General features: G+C 53.6%; 1 protein-coding gene across 19 annotated transcripts in view; it reads right to left on the bottom strand.

The window, feature by feature from the left end:
* LOC149324567 (uncharacterized) overlaps positions 1–18,414 on the bottom strand; it is a 259,754-nt gene that overhangs the window by 98,920 nt on the left and 142,420 nt on the right. For 2 of the 19 annotated variants that reach the window (XM_089565396.1, XM_089565395.1), the window contains exons 1-3: positions 6,274–6,517; positions 6,032–6,194; positions 35–166 (exon numbers count right to left, since the gene is read on the bottom strand). The exons of 16 other annotated variants lie outside the window; for them this stretch is intronic. The gene's annotated coding sequence lies outside the window, so the exon portion shown is untranslated. Of the gene's footprint in view, positions 1–34; positions 167–6,031; positions 6,195–6,273; positions 6,518–18,414 lie in introns of those variants that run through there. One more of the 19 variants, XM_089565397.1, reaches the window with a different exon arrangement.

An 18,414-nucleotide genomic window follows, 5' to 3' on the forward strand; every position in this document is an offset into this window, starting at 1 on the left:
GCAATGCTGGCTGGATGACTTGTCGCCCTCTCACCTCGCGCATCTACCATCGTGCACCCAGCCGCTGTAGTGAAACGAATACCGAGTGGTGTGCCTTCCCTGGGGAAGTGGTCCCAACGCGACGTAGGTATTCCACACGACCCAGTGAGCTTCAACGTCTCGTCACCTGCGGAAGAGTACCTATCGTAAGTCTCCATCGTGGCTACGTTAGAAATATAGTTACGGGAAGTGATCAGAAACCCTACCAAAAATGGCAGGAATCAACGACAGGCCGACAGGCGTTTTCTTTCGTTCTCGCTTCATTTAGTCCCATGCTATTCTGGTAATATCATGGGACGCCTCCAGTCCTGCGCCTCTAGTCTGGTAAATGGTGGCCGCATGTTAGAAAAGGTTGCACATGACAGCATTAGAAATGCCTGCGGTTTGGGCCTGGCTGGTAAAAAAGTAAATGCCACGCGTAGAGTACCTGTTTGTCAGACTAAGCTATTATGCAACCACTGCCGATATCAGTGGTAATCACACACACACACACACACACACACACACACACACACACACACACGCACACGCACACGCACACGCACACGCACACGCACACGCACACGCACACACACACACACACACACGCACACACACACACACACACACACACACACACACACACACACAAAAAGCGACGAGCTTCTAGAAGGTTGGAAAACAATGATCGGCGAACGTGCCTGGCTGCTCGAGCCTGCAGAACGTTGGTACGGCAATGGCGCAAAGTGCGCAACTCCGAGCGCTCTAGTAGTAGTAGTAGAAAACTTTTATTTAGATCTTTTAAGAGATTCGCGGATTCGAAGCCTCCGTCGTCTTTCGTGGCGCCGGCGACTTGAGGCTTCTCTTCAGCAAGGTTGGGCCCCTAGTCCAGGGCTCCACTGAGTCGCGCTGCATCAGTAGCGTGCCGCACTAAGGCCCTTTGGGCCGCGAGCTCGCTGCTGGTGAGCCGGCTCTCCCATTGCTCCGCACTCGGGAATTCGTGTTGGTGGAATGCTTTATTTCGTTCGCACTCCCATGTGATGTGGTATAGTGTGGGGGTGTCGCCGCACTAGGGGCAGTTTGCTCTGTATTGTGTTGGTGACATCTTGTTAAGGATGTACAAGTTGGGGAAGGAGTTTGTTTGTAGCCTACGCCAGCCGACTGCTTCCTCCCTCGTGAGGGCTTTGTGTGGTGGTGGGTACTTGAATCTAGTCCCCCTGTATAGTTGTAATGTCTCTGTGTATCCCCCCTCGCATGCCTGAAGCTCCAGAACATCTGACATGCCTGCTCGGTATGTAAGCCCTCGAGCTAGGCTGTCTGCTCTTTCGTTCCCCGCTACGCCTGCGTGGCCTGGGACCCAGATTATGTGTTGTATGGGTGTCTTCTCAGCAGAGGCTGCTGCCCCACTGATTATCCTGAGGGCCATGCCGCTAATTCTGCCCTTCGTATAGTTTTTACACGTGTCTTTCGAGTCTGTTAAGATGTTTAGGGATCGGCCTTTCCTATAGCCTTCTGCTACCGCCAGCGCGACGGCAATTTCCTCGGCCTCCGTTATGCCCACGACCTCCACTGAGGCGCATGTGGCCATGTCTCCTGTGCTATTAACTACCACCGTAGCGGCTAAGCGCTTCCCTGCATGTACGTACATGGAGGTGTCCGTATAGACTGTGTTCTCTGATCGGCCTAGCCTCCTTTCTATCTGCTCGGCCCTTGCTTTTCGTCTGTCCTCGTGTAGGTTAGGATCCATGTTTTTAGGCAGGGGTCCTACATTAAAGGTCTTTCTAAGGTCGTCCGGTACGTCCGCGTATCTGTCTATGAGTCCGCACGTGTTCCGACCCAACCTTCTCAGGAGCGCCCTTCCCGTAGAGGAGCCTCTGAGTCTGATGAGTTGTGCCCCCAATTGAGCCTCGGCAAGCTCATCGAAGGTATTGCTGATTCCGAGTTGGAGTAGCTTCTCGTTTGATGCGTTTCTGGGCAGGTGTAGAGCAATCTTGTATGCCTTCCTGAGAATACAGTCGGCTTGCTCTCGCTCCGCCTTTGTTGTTGCGTGGTAGGGCAAGGAGTACATAACTCTGCTAACGATTAGGCTGTTGACGAGTTTGAGGGTATCTTCTTCTTTCATCCCGTACCTTCTCTGAGAGACTCTACTGATCATTCTGCCAACCTGCTCCGCGGCTCTTCTCAACAGGCTGATGGTATGGCTGCATTTTCGGCTGCTCTGCAGCCACATGCCTAGGATTCGTACCATGTTCTGTTCTTGGATCAGTTGCCACTCTAGAACTACTTCCAGCGAGGCTTTGGTAGGATTTCTTCCGATCCTGATGATTTCCGACTTCTCCGTCGAACATCTGAGGCCTCTCTCCCAGACGTAGGTCTCTACGCAACACCGGTGAAGAGAGAAAGTAGCGCCCAAGTAGCAGAAGAAAAGCCATGTAGCCAGCAAGGATTGTCTTCTTCGCTCGCAGTTTGTAGCAGCGCAGATGTGTCTGGAATTGTAGTTATTATACTCCCTGAAGCGTCGAAGCATAAGGAGCCGTTTGAGTACAGCCATGTCTTCCATCAGAGACCGAATTGACTGCGAAACACACGAGTGCAGCAACGCAAGTGCATCTGTCAATTCTCGAGACAATTAACGACGTCCGCTGATAGCCGGGCCAACATGGGCGGTGATGCTAATTGTGGCGTCACGTCCAGAGTAGTACACTTGTACAGAGAAGCCACGTCTACAAGCGAACAAACAATAATTGTGCTTGGCGGTTGATGGCCTTAGGTCCTTATGTGCCATTGAACCCAATACAACACAAACAGCACTGAATTTGATGCAGAAAGAACGCTAAACAAATCGACACTGAGGAACCGAGTTTAACCGACCGCCGTCAAGTCCGAGGCGCTTAACAAAACGATTACTGGACCTACGCTTTGCGGCTTATCGCGTCAATCAGCACAACCTAACTGGCATTAACGACCGAGGCGTCTGGAGCTCCAGGGCCCTTTCGACGTCCCACGACTGTCCGTATGAGCGTCTCTACGCTCACGTACATAGTGGGCCTTCTTGCTCTTGCGGGCTTGGTTTGACCGCGTTGATTACACACTTCACGGGCTCGAGGGCATGAAAAAAGTCCAGTTGAAGTCGAGTTTATAGCCTAAGCTTATTCGCAGTCAAGATCCTTCCGTGATTGGACTAAGAAAGGCGCATTACTGAATCACTTTGGTGGTGGACACCTGAACTGCACTGTGAGAGAAAAAAGCTGGCTGGAAAAAGTTTTTACGTCCCAAAGCAACTTAGGCTATATGGGACGCTGTGGTGAAGGGCTCCAGAAATTCCGACCTCCTGCTTTTTTTTAACGGTCACTGACATAGCACATTACACGGCCCGCATAATTTTGCCTCCAACGAAATTCGACTGCTGGAACCGGGATCTTGGCGCGGTTCATGTGCCCACCGAGATGTATCAGACAGATATCACGCCATTTCCTGTCCTCAAAAACCAATTTTAACAGCGATCAAACCCTTGCCTTTCTGGTCAGCAGCCAAGCGCCATAACCACTCAGCCACCGGGAGACAAGTTGAGTCGGAAGTCTTATTTGGTAAGCGCAAGGCTTTGGGAGGGGGTAACGAAGAGTAGGATGTCTTCAATGTCTGCGCGGTCATCGTCATTTGATAAGCTCTGATCACGCCAGGAAGGGAGCCGTATGTTTCAAACATCATTTGGATATGAGCGGCCGCGGTGGCTTCAGTGGTTATTATGGCACTCGGCTGCTCACCCGAAAACGGGATTCGATCCCTGCCGCGGCGGGCAAATTTCTTTGGAGGCGAAATTCTAGACGCCCGTGTGCAGTGCGATGTAATGCACGTTAAGAAATAACTACTGGTCGAAATTTGCACAGCCTTTCACTACGGCGTCTCTCACGGCCTGAGCCGCTTTGAGACGTTAAACGGCCATGCACCAAACCAGTCAGTCAGTAGCTAGAAGGGCGAGTTAGTTCGAGCGGTAGAATGCAATCTCGAGATATCCTGTGGCAAAGCCACTGCAGTCCGTCATCGCCGAGATTTGGCAGTTCCACAGGGCGTGGGACACGCCGCCTTGGGTTAGCTGCCGTTAGTGCCTTATTATTAATAAAATGAAACAACAATGAAAGGAGAAAATTGGAGGAAGCTTAAGCTTCACCTTTAGGAGTGGAACGCGACAGCGTGTTGCAGTGCTGCCAGGGTCCACGGAACACCATCGGCCATTCGGCGCGACGACTTGCCCGTTGGAAACATCTTTGAAGACAACGCATTTTTGAGGAAAGGAAATGGCGCAGTAATTCTCTCTCATCTCTGTGGACACCCGAACCACACGGCAAAGAAGGAAGTGGGAGTGAAAGAAGGAATAGGTGCCGTAATAAAGAAAATAAAAATTGGATTTTAGGAATTGATAGACACCCTCAGCCTACGATTATAGGTAGCCGGTCCGAATTACTGCAGCAAGCTAGGCTCTTACTACCAAGATTATTCTTTACGAAACGCTGAATTCTATGACAATCCGGCGGCAAACGGCTGGCATGAGCGTCGGAGCCAACTACAATTATGCGACGCCGTTAGCTTTTCGGCCGAACGAGCTGTAAGGCGTCAGTATATTTTGCTAGCCACGGCACATGCTATCGAAACCTGCCTTAGCTGCTGCTAGCGAGGAGAAAAGGGCAGGCAGCGGACAGAAAGAGGACAGAAGAAATCGGGGGGGGGGGGGGGAAGCAATATTTAGAGAGGATAAGGGTAGGAGGAGTTAGCTGGAAACAAGCTTCCAGCGGCGTTCGTGTTTCTACCTCACGACGCTGAGTCGCCCACTGGCAAAGCCAGTAATGCGTCTTGGAAAATTGTAGTGACTCAGACTATGAGGGTCGCCGTAGTGAAGGGCTTCAGAAACTTCGACCATGGCGTTCCTTAACGTGCACTGACACAACACCACCTAGAAGCCGTCTTCTAGGTGGTGTTGACTGACATCGCACAGCGCATGGGACTCTAGAAGTTAGCGTCCATCGAAATTCAAGTGCCATAGCCGGCATCGAAACCGCGTCTGTTGTGTAAGCAGCCGAGCAGGATAACCACTCAACCACCGCGGCTCCCTGTTGTTTTTGAGGAAACGAAAGGCGCATTCCTGGCTCACTTGGTAGCTGGTCACTTCAACCGCGCAGAGAGAAAGTGCAAAAGCATCCCGCGTAACGTTACGCGTTACGGCAGCTGCTGTACCCCCTAAGAAGCTTATAATAGAGCTGCTACAGCTTTCTCAGTGAAACATCCCACATTTCTGTTACGGCCGTTACGGGGCTAGAATACTAGTTCGAATGGCGGCGCGGGGCGCCATCACGCTGCAGGAAAGTGCTGGTAGTGCTGGTCTAGAAGAGAGACGCCGGCTGATGGTGCCGCGTTAAATGAAGAAGGTGGTCTTGCGGACAGTGTCAATGCCTCAATATTCAGCCGAAGCTCGCAGGATGGCCACGGACGCCAATCTCTTAAGCGCCGAACCGAAAAAGAAGCCAAAGTGCAAGGTCCGCGAGCGCATCGAACGCTGAAATGCGAGACGCCATCATCTGCGTTACCTCGCATCGAACGCCGAACGCCGCCACACTTGCACGGTCACGTGCGTTCACTCTGTTTCATGCCTACCTCCGCCGAATCCACGTCATCGCAGTTGGAGATCGGAGACAGGCTAGGAAATGTCCTGAAAGCTCTCTTTGTGCCACGGGGTCGGCGCAAGAGTCTTAATAAGTCAGGATCCTTCTGTACTGTCCTTTTCCTGCGAACTCCGCGACCACAACCGAGTTAATGACTCGACCTTAACCAAGAAGGTCGTAACTGTCGACACGTGAGAGCACCGGTAGGGACGCCGCACCAAAAGCCCAGAGATGAGTCTACGCTTTACCAATGCCCATGTTGGGGCCGTAATAGACACAATCGGCGCAATTGTTGTTCTCCTAACTACGCGAGCATTAAGATGGAATTAAGAAATACGCAGAAAAAAGGAAGGTCGAACCTTGAGTACCGCGTCGCTCCCGGACTTTTGTGTGTAGCCTCCGCCATTTCTCGGAGAGGAAGGCGGAACACTTGCCTGGCGCCTTGTGGTCGGAGCATGCTGTCTGGTGGTGAAAGGTAGCGGAGGGAGATCAGCAGGCTGCCGTGCGCAGCAGGTGTTTCCCCTGTAAAACACCAACGTCGGTAGGTGAAAACGGCCCAGGAGCATAGCACAGCTCCTTGAAGCCGCACGCCTCCGCTCACCTCCGGTTCTCGTCGAGCAGCGTTCGTCCAGGTCAGCATCGAAAGATTTTATCCACCTCGTCTCGTGGCACGCGCTCACTCCACGCCACCTATACTCTCGTTTGCTCAAGGTGCATTGGACACGCGAGGTGACATCCTCCTCTCATTGGCGCCAAGCCTCGTGCCACGTAAGGGGGGAAGGGGGCGGAGTTTGCCCTTCTCTGCATTGCTTGGCAATGTTTCCATCACCACCACCGTTTCAGGTATCGATGGCAGGTGCCGCGTCTAACAAGATCTTTTGACGATGCAATTGTAGAGCTCTGCTCTTAGGCAGCCGTTTCCGCGCTTCGCGGCGTCGCCGTTGTCCGTTGTAACCAGCAGTGGACACCATAATGGAGCGGGAGCTTGAAAAGCAGAGGGTAAAATTGGTAAATTTGTTTTTCAGGAAAGGAAATGGCGCAGTTATCTGTCTCATACATCTTGGTGGACACCTGAACCTGAGGGAAGGCACGTAACTGCACTCTTGTAACAGTGGACACCTCACATCGTAGTGCCAGAAACGTGGCGCTGAAGCCATAGGCCGTCGGCGTTCGTTGTGTGCATTGGCGTTGGCGTTGACGTTTTACACTCCGATCACTTTAAGGAAAGGAAGTGCGCATAACTGGCTCAATGGGTCAGTCGACTCCTGAATCGCCCTTTGAGGTACGTGGGGTGGTGAGAAAGAGATCAGGGCCGCATGCATGTGTTAGCGCTAACAGCATTGTGGCAGACGCTCGGCACTGCTGCAATAGACCGCAGCGTTCAATGGGTGAGCAAACTCTCGCTATCAAGCATTAACTGCCATCTGCCAGGGTGGCAGGGTGGGTGCGCTGCCTATCCAGTGGCGGAAAGTAATGCTAGAGACGCCAATCCGCTTATAAATAGTTGCCCGATAAGCCATAGCTTTCGCTTTGTAACGAGGTAGAGAAGTAGCTGAACCGCGCCGTTTTCCTGAGACCTCCACTACGGCACCTTCTCACTTCTTTCACTCCCTCCTCTTACGGCGCTGGTCAGGTGTGCATCGAGATATGCGAGGCAGATACTGCGCTATTTCGTTTCCTCGAAAATCAATTTATCAACTTACCAATTTACCAAATTTAAATGAATGAATGAATGAATGAAACTTTTATTGATCCTGTGAGAAAAAGCCGCCCGATCCCCGGTCCTGGCAAGCAGGCCTGGGACGCGGGTAGCGATGCTCCTCGACTAAGGACGAGTGAAGTTACATTGTTGCCCCAAGGCCTCAGCCGCCAGGCTGGTGGTGGTGGTGAAAACATTTATTTCGAATGAACTGGAGGTATGTTTGGATCAGCCCGTAAGGGACCGATCCTTACAAACACTAGGTGGAGGTCCCTAGTATGGGACCCCAGTGGCGGTTGCCGCCGCCCGGGAGCGCCCGACAAAGGCTTGTTGGGCCTGTAAGTCGTGGCAGCCGAGCAGGGTCGCCTCCCAGTCCTCCCTGGTTGGGTTGGGGATGGGGGGAATAGCGGGGTTGGAGGGGCAGGCCCACACCATGTGATAGGTGTCAGAAGACACTGCACTACAGTGTGGGCAGCTGCCGCTAAAGGAGGGGTCAAAATGTTTTAGCGCTGCCGGGCACAGCAAAGTATTGGTGAGAAGGCGGAGAAGGAGCCGCTCATCCGCCTTCTTCAGGCCTTTACATGGGCTAGGGTAAAGGCGATGACAATTTTGATAATATGTTGTAATATCTTTGAATGTATAGACCGGATTAAAATCGGGTTCCTGATCGGATGGGGAGGAGAAACAGCCCGGTGAGAGAGCGCGCGGGCGGCTGCGTCTGCTGCCTCGTTTTCTGCCAACCCCTGATGAGCAGGGGCCCATATGAGGTAACGGTGTGCGGGGTCCGAGGAACGCGGGCGTTCGCATGTGGACGGACGCACTCCACATCGGCTCCGTGTCTTTTCGAAGATTACGACCGAATTTTCACGTGGGCCACCGAAACTTTTCGGCTACATCGACGGGTAACGTCACCTGGACCACGGCGACACCACTCTTGAGCCGGTAGGCCCATTTTTTGGACTTTTATCGGACTTTTGAGTGGCCACCTGCGGCCGGGAGCGCTGAGCCTAGCGTAGGCCTAGCGCGCTCCCGGGGCGGGCCCGTGCGGTGCTTGCGTGTCTAGACATCGGCCAGCATGGAACCCCGGGACGCTGACGACCCTATCATGAATGAACCTACCCGGACCTCGGCCCAAGGTTCGGCGAATATTGAAGGTACGGGGGAATCTCCTGCCGCGTCGCCGGTCAATGCGAGCCCCGGACTCGGGGACGCAGTGACCGAGGCCATGGAGACCTCGCCACCGCAGCGGGACGACGGGGCCGACATCGACCCACTGCAAGACGAAGACATGGATCGTTGGGAGCTTGTTTCTTACAAACGGCGCCTAAAAAGGAAAGGCTCGAAGAAAGGCTCGAAGGGGCCAGGCGATCCCCGGGAAGAAGCAAACAAGATAGCGCCGACAGCCGCAGCTGGTGGAGCAGAGACGCAAGCGAGTGGCGTGCCGCGCTTTACATTAAAACCACATCTGGCGGGAGCGCAGCGGTAGATAAGGCCACGTCCGCCGCCGCTACCGAAGGATGATATCAAGATCATTTATTGCCCCAAGGGAGGCCTAAAAATTAGCGAAATCCGTGTCGACCAGGCAACGCAAGCCCTCGTCGCGGCCAGCGGAGGAAAGATCAAGGAAGAAGACTTCATCATGAGACTCCGGCCCGGATCGAACATCATGATTGCGAGCACGCCCGACCTGGACATCGGCGACCTGCTCAGGAAGATCGAAAAGCTCACGATCAATGACCAGACGTATGCGACCAACACCTATCCAGCCCTACCGGACGACCTGAAGCGTGCGGTAATCCACGGCGTCATGCCGGGGCAATCACCGGCCCTACTGAAATCGAGGCTGCGGCTTCGATCCCAAAGAGTGAAGATCCTGGAAGCGAGAATGCTGGGCAAGTCGGAAACGGCGCTCACCACGTTCGACGGCCCGTATATCCCGCAGTGGGTCATCTACCGCTCCGGAGAATTCAAGACCTACCCATATCGTCCTACGAAGCAGATCTGCTACGTGTGCGGAGAGCAAGGCCATCGTTCGGACGTCTGTCCAACGCCGAACACCAAGCTCTGCAGGACGTGCGGCACACACGACCCACCAGAAGGCCACCCGTGCAAGGCCAAATGCATGGTGTGCGAAGGCGACCACGGCACCAGGGAGTGCCGTCGACGCCTCAAGACTACTGACGAGCTCCGGGGCAGCACGACCGGCGGCCGGCAGTCCCGGAAAGAACAATGGCAGCAGCAGCAGCAGCAGCAGCAGCAACAACAACTGACGCAGCAGCAACAACCGCAGCAGCAGCAGCGGAACCCGCACCTGAGTCGAGAGCGCCGACCCAGGTGGCTTAGCTCGGAGCGGGACCATGGCCGCTCCTCGAGCCGAGGCCCTAGCACCGTGCGAGATCGCAGCCAGAGCCGATCCAGGGATGACTCTTTCCCGCCGCTCAACCGGTCAACGGCCAAGCCGAAGCAGCAGCAGCAGCAGCCGCCGCAGAAACAGCAGAAGAAGGGCGGCGTCAAGGTGAGCTGGGGAGCGGGCTCTCCAAACCCACTGATTCCGCACTCGGATCAAGATAATATTACGCGTAACTCGAAAGAAATTAAAGCACTAAGAGAGGAGAATGCACATCTCCGAAAAAAAATCGATGACCTCATTAAAGAGATGCAGGCTCAGAGAACAGGGCACGTACCGCGGCCCCCGACCCCAGCGGCCGAAGTGCAACGATCTCCAACCCCCTTAGCAGTGAACCCCGAAGAATTAAGAGCTTTCATGCAGCGCATGGATGATTTCATGATTCGCACCGAAGGACAGTTCCGCCAAACTCATGCAAGATTAGATGCCATGCAGGTCCAACTCAACCTGTCAGAACAGAACGTCACATTACTACAGCAAAAAGTTTCGTTGCAGGACCAAAGTTTCCGCAACCACGTCAAAAGTCAAAATACGCAACGAATAACAAACGAGGCCCGGGACAGGCTCATACACGAGCGCCGTTTCGGAACTGAAGGCTCCAATCAGAACAATGCCCAAAACCATGGCTAAACAAACTCCACTTGAAATCTGGCAATGGAACTGCAGGGGGTACCGCAAAAAGCAGGGATTCCTAATGCAGTTTTTACATACGCAAGGCTCCACACCCGATATAATAGCTTTACAGGAAACTAACACGACACCGTCACTCAGGGGATATACGTGCTACGATAGCGGACGCACGGCAACCTTGGTCAGCAAAAAGTTGGTAGCCATAGCCCATGACCCAATTCCCAACACCAAAATTGAACACTTAGTGACGGAAATTATTCCCAAAAAGAAGCGTAAGGAAAAGAGTGTCTTTATCGTAAACCTCTACAGCCCGCCTCGCCAGCGGGACGCGAATTTTGATACACTCTTTCTAGGGGCCAGCAAACTTGCGAAAAGCAACTCGTTGCTCATTTTAGGCGACTTCAACGCTCGAGGACAGCAATGGGGATACCCCACTAATAATCACAAAGGTATACAGGTCGAGGACGCGGCGGAAGCGATCCAATGTACCCTCTTAACAGACGAACTTCAACCCACGCGCCTTGGCACTTCGATCTGCCCGGATACGTGCCCGGACTTAACGTTTGTCAGGGGAGTGAAGCACGCAACGTGGGAGAATCTGCTGGAGAATCTAGGCAGTGACCACTATATCCTGAAGACCACGATAGCAGCCACCAACATCAAGCGCAAGCTCGGCACAGCCAAGATCACCAACTGGCCGGCTTTCCGCAATGCTTGCGCGGACCTGGAAGGGGGGATTACTTCCATAGATGATTGGTGCCAACAACTTAAAGACATCCAGAAGCGGTACACTCAAGAAGTGGATCGCACCGAGCAAACACCAGAGGTGGACCCTCGGCTCATCAGGCTATGGGAGGCACGTCGAGGTCTCACCAAGCGCTGGAAGAAGCAGCGCTTTAACAGGAAGCTCAAGCTCAAGATCGCAGAAGTCACCAAGATAGCGGAGGAGTACGCGACCCAACTGGCCAGGCAGAGCTGGCAGCAGTTCAGTAGCTCGCTGGACGGCACCCTCAGCACGGCGAGAACGTGGCGTATACTCAAGACCCTCCTCGACCCTACCCAAACCAGGGCCGAAAGCGGGAAAGCTATCCGCAGACTCGTCCACACCTTTGAGGGTACGGAAGAGGAACTGCTAGATAAGGCCAAAGAGAAATGCTACGGCACGACCTTGCCTGCGGCATACGCGAAACCATACCTGGGGAAACCGAACACCCACTTAGACAGGCCGATCACCAGGGAAGAAGTGTTCGCTGCCATAAAGGCATGCACGCGCAACACTGCGGCGGGAGCAGACAAGATCCAGAACGCACTCATACGCAACCTCAGCGACGAGGCGGTCGACCAACTGACCACCTTCCTCAACGGGCACTGGGCCGCAGGAACGGTTCCTGAAGAGTGGAAGCATGCAGAGGTCGTAATGATCCCCAAACCGGGTAAGAAACTCCAGATCGAAAATCTCCGACCTATCTCACTCACCTCCTGCCTAGGCAAGCTCTACGAGCGAGTCGTTACTCGGAGGCTCCAAAGCTACATGGAAGACGAAGACCTGTACCCCCACAGTATGTTCGGCTTCCGAGCCCACCTCTCCACCCAGGACGTCCTCTTACAACTCAAAGAGGAAGTCCTCACCAACGTCCCGAGCGTAGGCGAGAACGTGGTTATGGCCCTGGACATCAAAGGAGCCTTTGACAACGTTGGCCACACGGCTGTAATGGAAGGACTTGACAACCTCCACTGCGGCGAGAAGATTCACAGCTACGTGAAGGCCTTTCTCTCCAACCGCACTGCAACGGTTGGGCTCGGAGACCTTCGCAGCGCTAAATTTTCGACCCCCAACAAAGGCACACCTCAAGGGTCTGTCATCTCGCCACTACTTTTCAACGTGGCCATGATCGGCCTCGCGAGACAACTCGAGAAGATCGAAGGCATACAGCACGCAATATACGCTGACGACGTCACGGTCTGGGTTACCACTGGGTCGCTCGGCAAGAAAGAAGAACGACTGCAAGCAGCGGCTACCTGCGTGGAAGAATATGTCAGTGCACGAGGCCTCGCCTGCTCCACCGAAAAATCAGAACTCCTGCGAGTCCACAAAGGGAAACACAAGGAAGGGTCCCTCAATGTCTCCCTCGAAGAACAGCTAATTCCCGAACGAGACAAGATACGAGTCTTGGGAATGTGGCTGCAGAGCAACCAGCGATGCGGCCATACGCTCGGCCTTCTCAAGCAATCGACCACTCAGGTCGCCAGAATGATCACGCGCGTGTCGGAGAAGCGGAGCGGCATGCGAGAGGGGGATACCCTGCGCCTGGTTCAGAGCCTGGTGGTCAGTCGCGTGGGTTACACCCTCCCGTACTTCAGCCTCAACAAAGGAGAAGTGGATAGTGCAGATACCATACTCCGCAAAGCTTACAAGACTGCCCTGCATCTACCAATGACCACCTCCAACGAAAAACTACTGGCTCTTGGAATTCACAACACCTTCGAAGAGATCAAAGAAGCCCAACTGGTCACGCAGTTAGCTAGGCTCCAGCAGACTCCTACGGGGCGCTCGCTCCTTAGGCGACTGGGGCTAGGCCGAACAGCGGAATTCGAGAATCGTACTGCGAGCATACCGGACGCAATTCGCCAGACGCTAAAGGTTCGCTCCCTTCCCCGGAACATGGACCCCAACTTGCATGCGGCCCGTAGGGCAGCCCGGGCGAGGTATGTACAACAAAATCTAGCTACAAAATCCACAACGGTATACACGGACGCGGCTCCGTATACAGGAAGATCACATAACAGCACAGTGGCGGTAGTTATTGATTCGAACTTAAAGGAATTAGCTAGCGCCTCAGTGAGGGATTGCACGGTAACCGAAGGGGAGCAGCTGGCCGTAGCTCTAGCGGCGGTAGCCGGTTATCGAAGCAACATGTCCCTTACCATCCTTACCGATTCGAGAGAAGCGTGCCGTAACTACATGAACGGCCGCATAGGTCGCGCCGCGCTCCGGCTCCTCCAGAGCGCGACCCCACCAAAAGTCACACACAGCATTTACTGGGTGCCAGGACACACCGACATAGCCGGGAACGAACGCGCCGACGAGCTAGCTCGAGGGTATACGAGCCGAGCTTCCTCCCAATCGGACGATCTACCCGACCGAGTCAGCCCTACGTACTCAGACATTCTCAACTACTATAAGGGGGTACGGATCCGCTATCCGCCGCCTCATCCTGATCTAAATCAACTAGAGGCAGTGTATTGGCGAAGATTGCAGACAGGAACATTCCCAAACCTGCATATCCTTAGCAAGATTTACCCGACGCAATATCGGGACACTTACCCGTGGTGTGGTAGCAAACCATCGTTGTACCACATCACGTGGGAATGCAGTAAAAACGACAACTTTCGCAAAGACCCGAGTGCGGAACAGTGGGAGAGCCGGCTCTCCAGCGGCGATCTGGGTTGCCAACAAGGTCTTATCCAGCACGCCCAACGAGCAGCGAAGCTCAGCGGTGCCCTGGAATAGGGGCACCGACCCTGTTAGAAGAAGGAAGATGGACCTCTTCTTTCTCGTCTCCTACTAGCACCTTTCTAGAGCAATTAAAGTCTTTCCTACCTACCTACCCGTATGCAATTTTGATATATTCGATAGGCTAGGAAGGGAGTGCAGCCTTGTTCGACGTTCCGACAGGCCCCTCGCGAGTCGATGATTATGTATTTTGAATTGGAATGTGAGGCCGCGAGAGCAATCGCGACCTCTTCTGCTTGTGTTGCACTGCGAGCTCTAAAAGTTAGGCCGTTAACTGTGTTGCTGTTGTGAACTACCGCGGCCGTGTACCATCCCCCGTGGTGTGGGCCGGAGGCGTCCACGTAGTATACACCTGTTTTGTTGCCATAATATCGGGCTAGCGCTTCCGCTCGTGCCAGGCGCCGACCATTATGGTGTTCATGTGACATGTTTGCTGGAAGAGGCCGCACGTGGAGGGCACGTGTCCACAGTTCCGGGATGCGAAACCTGTCTTCCATTGGAGGGGTGTGTTGGATATGGAGTCGAGCAAGAAGGCGGCTACCCGACTCCGTTAGCGACAAGCGCGTGTACTGGTTTGTAAGGTGCGCCTCCCGGAGCTCCCGGAAGGTATTCACCACCCCAAGAGCCATAAGCCGGCTGTTTGAAGTAGTGATAGGGAGGTCAAGGGCACGTTTAACAATTTTGCGAAGGATGACCTCAAGGGCGTCCTCCTCTTGTTTCCGTAGGTGGAGATAAGGAGTCGAATAGAGAATTCGACTAGTTACGAAGGCGTTTGCCAGCCGCAAGGCATCCTTACTTCGTAACCCTCCGCGTTTGTTGGAAACCCGGCGGACCATGCGGCCCACCTGGTCCCCCACCTTACGGAGTTTGGCCAATGTAGTGTCTGGCCGCCTGTGTTTGTGGATGTAGAGTCCGAGTACCCGTATCTCATCACTTTCGCGTATGGGACCACTCTCAAGAGAGAGAGATATTTTAGTTGTGCACTTCTGTGAGGGGCGCAGGTGCACAAATTCCGATTTTTGAGGGGAACATTGAAGACCGCAGCGGCGGGCGTAGCGGTCTACTATCGTCGCCTCTGTTTGCAGGCTGGTTTCAATGTCTCCTGTGCTGCCCTGCGTGGCCCACAGAGTGATGTCATCAGCGTACAGGGCGTGCTGCACGCCGGCGACACCACTCAGCTGGGCCGGCAGGTGCATCATGGCCAGATTGAAGAGCAGCGGGGAAAGTACCGCGCCTTGAGGGGTTCCCCGCGTGCCGAGTAGGTGAGGACCATGGTCTCTATTTTGAATTCGAATGTAGGATTGACGATCCATTAAAAATTGGCTTATGTATTGGAATGTGTTGAGGCCACAGTCGGTGTGACTTAGGTTAGTGAGTATGATCTCATGTGTTACATTGTCAAATGCCCCTTTAAGATCCAAGGCGAGTACTACCCGGTCATTATGGGGGCATTCGAGGGGGTCAAGGACTTCCCGATTGAGTTGCAGGAGGACATCCTGTGCGGATCTGTGTGGGCGGAATCCAAACATGGTGCTCGCAAAGACTTGTTTGTGTTCAAGATATGTAGATAACCGATCCCGCACCACCGTCTCCATTAGTTTGCCCACGCATGAGGTGAGAGAGATGGGGCGGAGGTTATCTGTAGACCTGCTGCTGGTTGGCGGGGTCATCACGCCGCAGAAAACTTCCAAAACTTGAGCACTGTTAAAGGAATGACCAAACCACTTAAGGTGGTTAAAAGCGTCCAGCGAGATGCGAGACAGTTACTACGCCATTGGCTTTCCGCAAACACGTTTTCGCAATCAAAAGGCGCCCGTGTGCAGTACGACGTCAGTGAATGTTCAAGATCCCCAGGATCAGTGCTCGATAAAGAACCTCGGGTGGTTGACATTTCCAGAGCCTGAGTTGCTTTGGGACGTTAAAACCCAATAAACCAAACCAAACCTTCACTACGGCGTCTCTCATAGCCGGAGTCGCTTTGGGACTTTAAACCTCCATAAACCAACAATGATCCCCAGGAGGTCTAAATGATGCCGGAGCCCTCCGAAACGCCACCTGTCTCTCTCTCTCTTCTTGCGCTTCCACCTTCCTCTCTCCTGTTAGGGCGCGTGTCCACTGAGAAGTTACCATGCGTTTTTATGCGAAGCATATTACTAGAGCTACACTACAGCCCGTCGAGCGCGGCGCTGGAGCTACTATTGACCTTTAGCGTGACCACGTGACACCACGTGACAACATGACGTCACAGCAGAGGGGAGAGGGGCTGCCGGCTCGCGCGGTCGGCCGCGGCGGTGGAGGCTCCACATCAGAGGCGCTGCAGCTGACCACGTGACGCTACAGCAGCGGTATAAAGCTGAACTTGCCTATCTGTCATCGCTTCGGCGAGCGCGGCTTCGGCCGCTTATCTGATTTTTTCTGCAGCGTCCGCTCCGGCGGACGCAGTTGTTGCTGCGACGCGCGTCTTTCCTTTCCTCTCTCTCCTTCGTCTGATCTTTTAACTCTCCTCTATCTGCACGTGGCAGCGGTGGTGGCTTGGCTCGAGCCAGTAGCAGGCCCGTGCAATTTCCTTTTCATCCTTCTCTCAGTCACAACAACAACAACAACAACTCTCCGGGCACTTACGAGGCGGCCAGGTGTTGGGATGCCGCCTAGAAGCAGGGCTGATTTGAACGAGAAGCGAAAGCTTCAGCGTGCCACAGAGACCGATGAAGAGCGGGATGAACGTCAACCAAGGAAAGCCATGTATTACCAAGCCTAGCCATCAATATGCTTCGCACCTGACTAGGCTTAACCTTAGCTAAGCCTCAGCCATTTTTTTCTTTCCTCAGAACCGATATTTACGTGACAACGTACAGAGCTCGTTCGCTCAAAAAGCCGTCGGCGCAGTGCTAGTAGTCGGCACCGCGTGTCGGAAATAATCGGCAGCTGCCGAAAATGTGCCGCCGAATGTTCCGGGTAGTGTCATAATAATAATTTTTTTTTCAGGAAAGGTTTGGTTGGGTTTGGTTTGGTTTATGGGGTTTAACGACCCAAAGCGACTCAGGCTTTGAGAGACGCCGTAGTGCAGGGCTCCGGAAATTTCGACCAAAGGAAATTGCGCAGTATCTGCCTGCCTTATCTCATGGACACTTGAACCCCGCCATAAGGGAAGAGAGGAAGGTTGGAGTGAAAGAATAGAGAGGAAGAGTTGCCGTAGTGGAGGTCTCGGGAATAATTTCGCCCACCTGGGGATATTTAATGTGCACTGACATCGCACAGCACACGGGCGCCTTTTGCGTTCCGCCTCCATCGAAACGCGGCCGCCACAGTGGGGTTCGAACCAAGGTACTCCTACTCGGTAGACGAGCGCCTTAACCACTGAACCTTCACGGTGGGTGGATAGTGTCATACGATCCAGTGCTTCGTGCAGCATAACTAGTCAGAGCCTAGTTCGTGCAGGAATCTGAACTGGCGGCCTATAATCGGAGGAATCGGCGACCTATAATGGGGGCTGCGTAAAAACGTGAGCGAGGTTCTGCGGACGGCGAGAGATCGTATGGTTACATTTCAAGATACAACCATGCACTACCGCTTAGGTCGACTTCTATGTCCCCTCGCGCATAGGTCTCTCACAAACCCTAAGAGGTTGTGTGGAGGCAACTCCAAACGAACACCTTCATCAACCCTGCCATATATTCCCGCATATGAGCTGAGATCTACTCGCCTTCCTGTCAACTATGTGGCCAGCATGCCACTCTGTTACACATACTCTGTGCTTGTCCTCAGGACACCCATCCTTGAGGTTTGCAGCTCTCGAATACAGACCAGTGGGAGGCCGAATTGCTTAGTTGCGACTCGGACACACATATCCGGGTTGTGACAAATGCCCTAGAAGCCCTAGAAGTCTCCGAACGCCACGGGCTCATGGCCACTTGATGGAGCTATAACCCCACACCATCTGCTACTTTTATCGGCGGAAATAAAGTTTATCCTCCTCCTCCTCGGATGTCCATCAAAATAAGTGAGATTTTTACTGCCTCATAACGTTTCCTCAGAAAACCAATTTCCGATTTGTTCAGCGGAAAAGGCGTCGTACCGAACAGGCGATGGCGATCCATGGACCCTGGCAGCCCTTTAACACGCTGTCGCGTTCCACTCAAAGGCAAAGCTTCAGCGTCCGCCAAATTTTAATTCTCACTGGTCATTAATAAAATCGGTAGTGCCAGGATTCGAAAATGGACGCGGTGGCAGCGTTTCGATGACGGGAAAATGAAAAAGGCTCCTGGAATCAGTCCTCCTCGAATCAGTCAGTCTCTTGCCAATATCTAGACCCTGTGGACGAAGAATTTTTGTAGGTGGTGGAAAACTTTTATTTAGGATATTTACAGGAGAGAGTGCGGGCTGGCCTTAAAGGTGAGCCCCTTACACTGGCTTCCTGTGGACCACTGTGGACCACCCTGTGGAATTCTGTGGACCCCTGGGGCATCCGTGGCAGCTTGTGCCCTAGCGACGA

The sequence above is a fragment of the Amblyomma mixtum genome, unplaced genomic scaffold (genome assembly GCF_055824585.1).
Source record: "Amblyomma mixtum isolate Tamu unplaced genomic scaffold, ASM5582458v1 scaffold_23, whole genome shotgun sequence".
Taxonomy (NCBI): Eukaryota; Metazoa; Arthropoda; class Arachnida; order Ixodida; family Ixodidae; genus Amblyomma; species Amblyomma mixtum.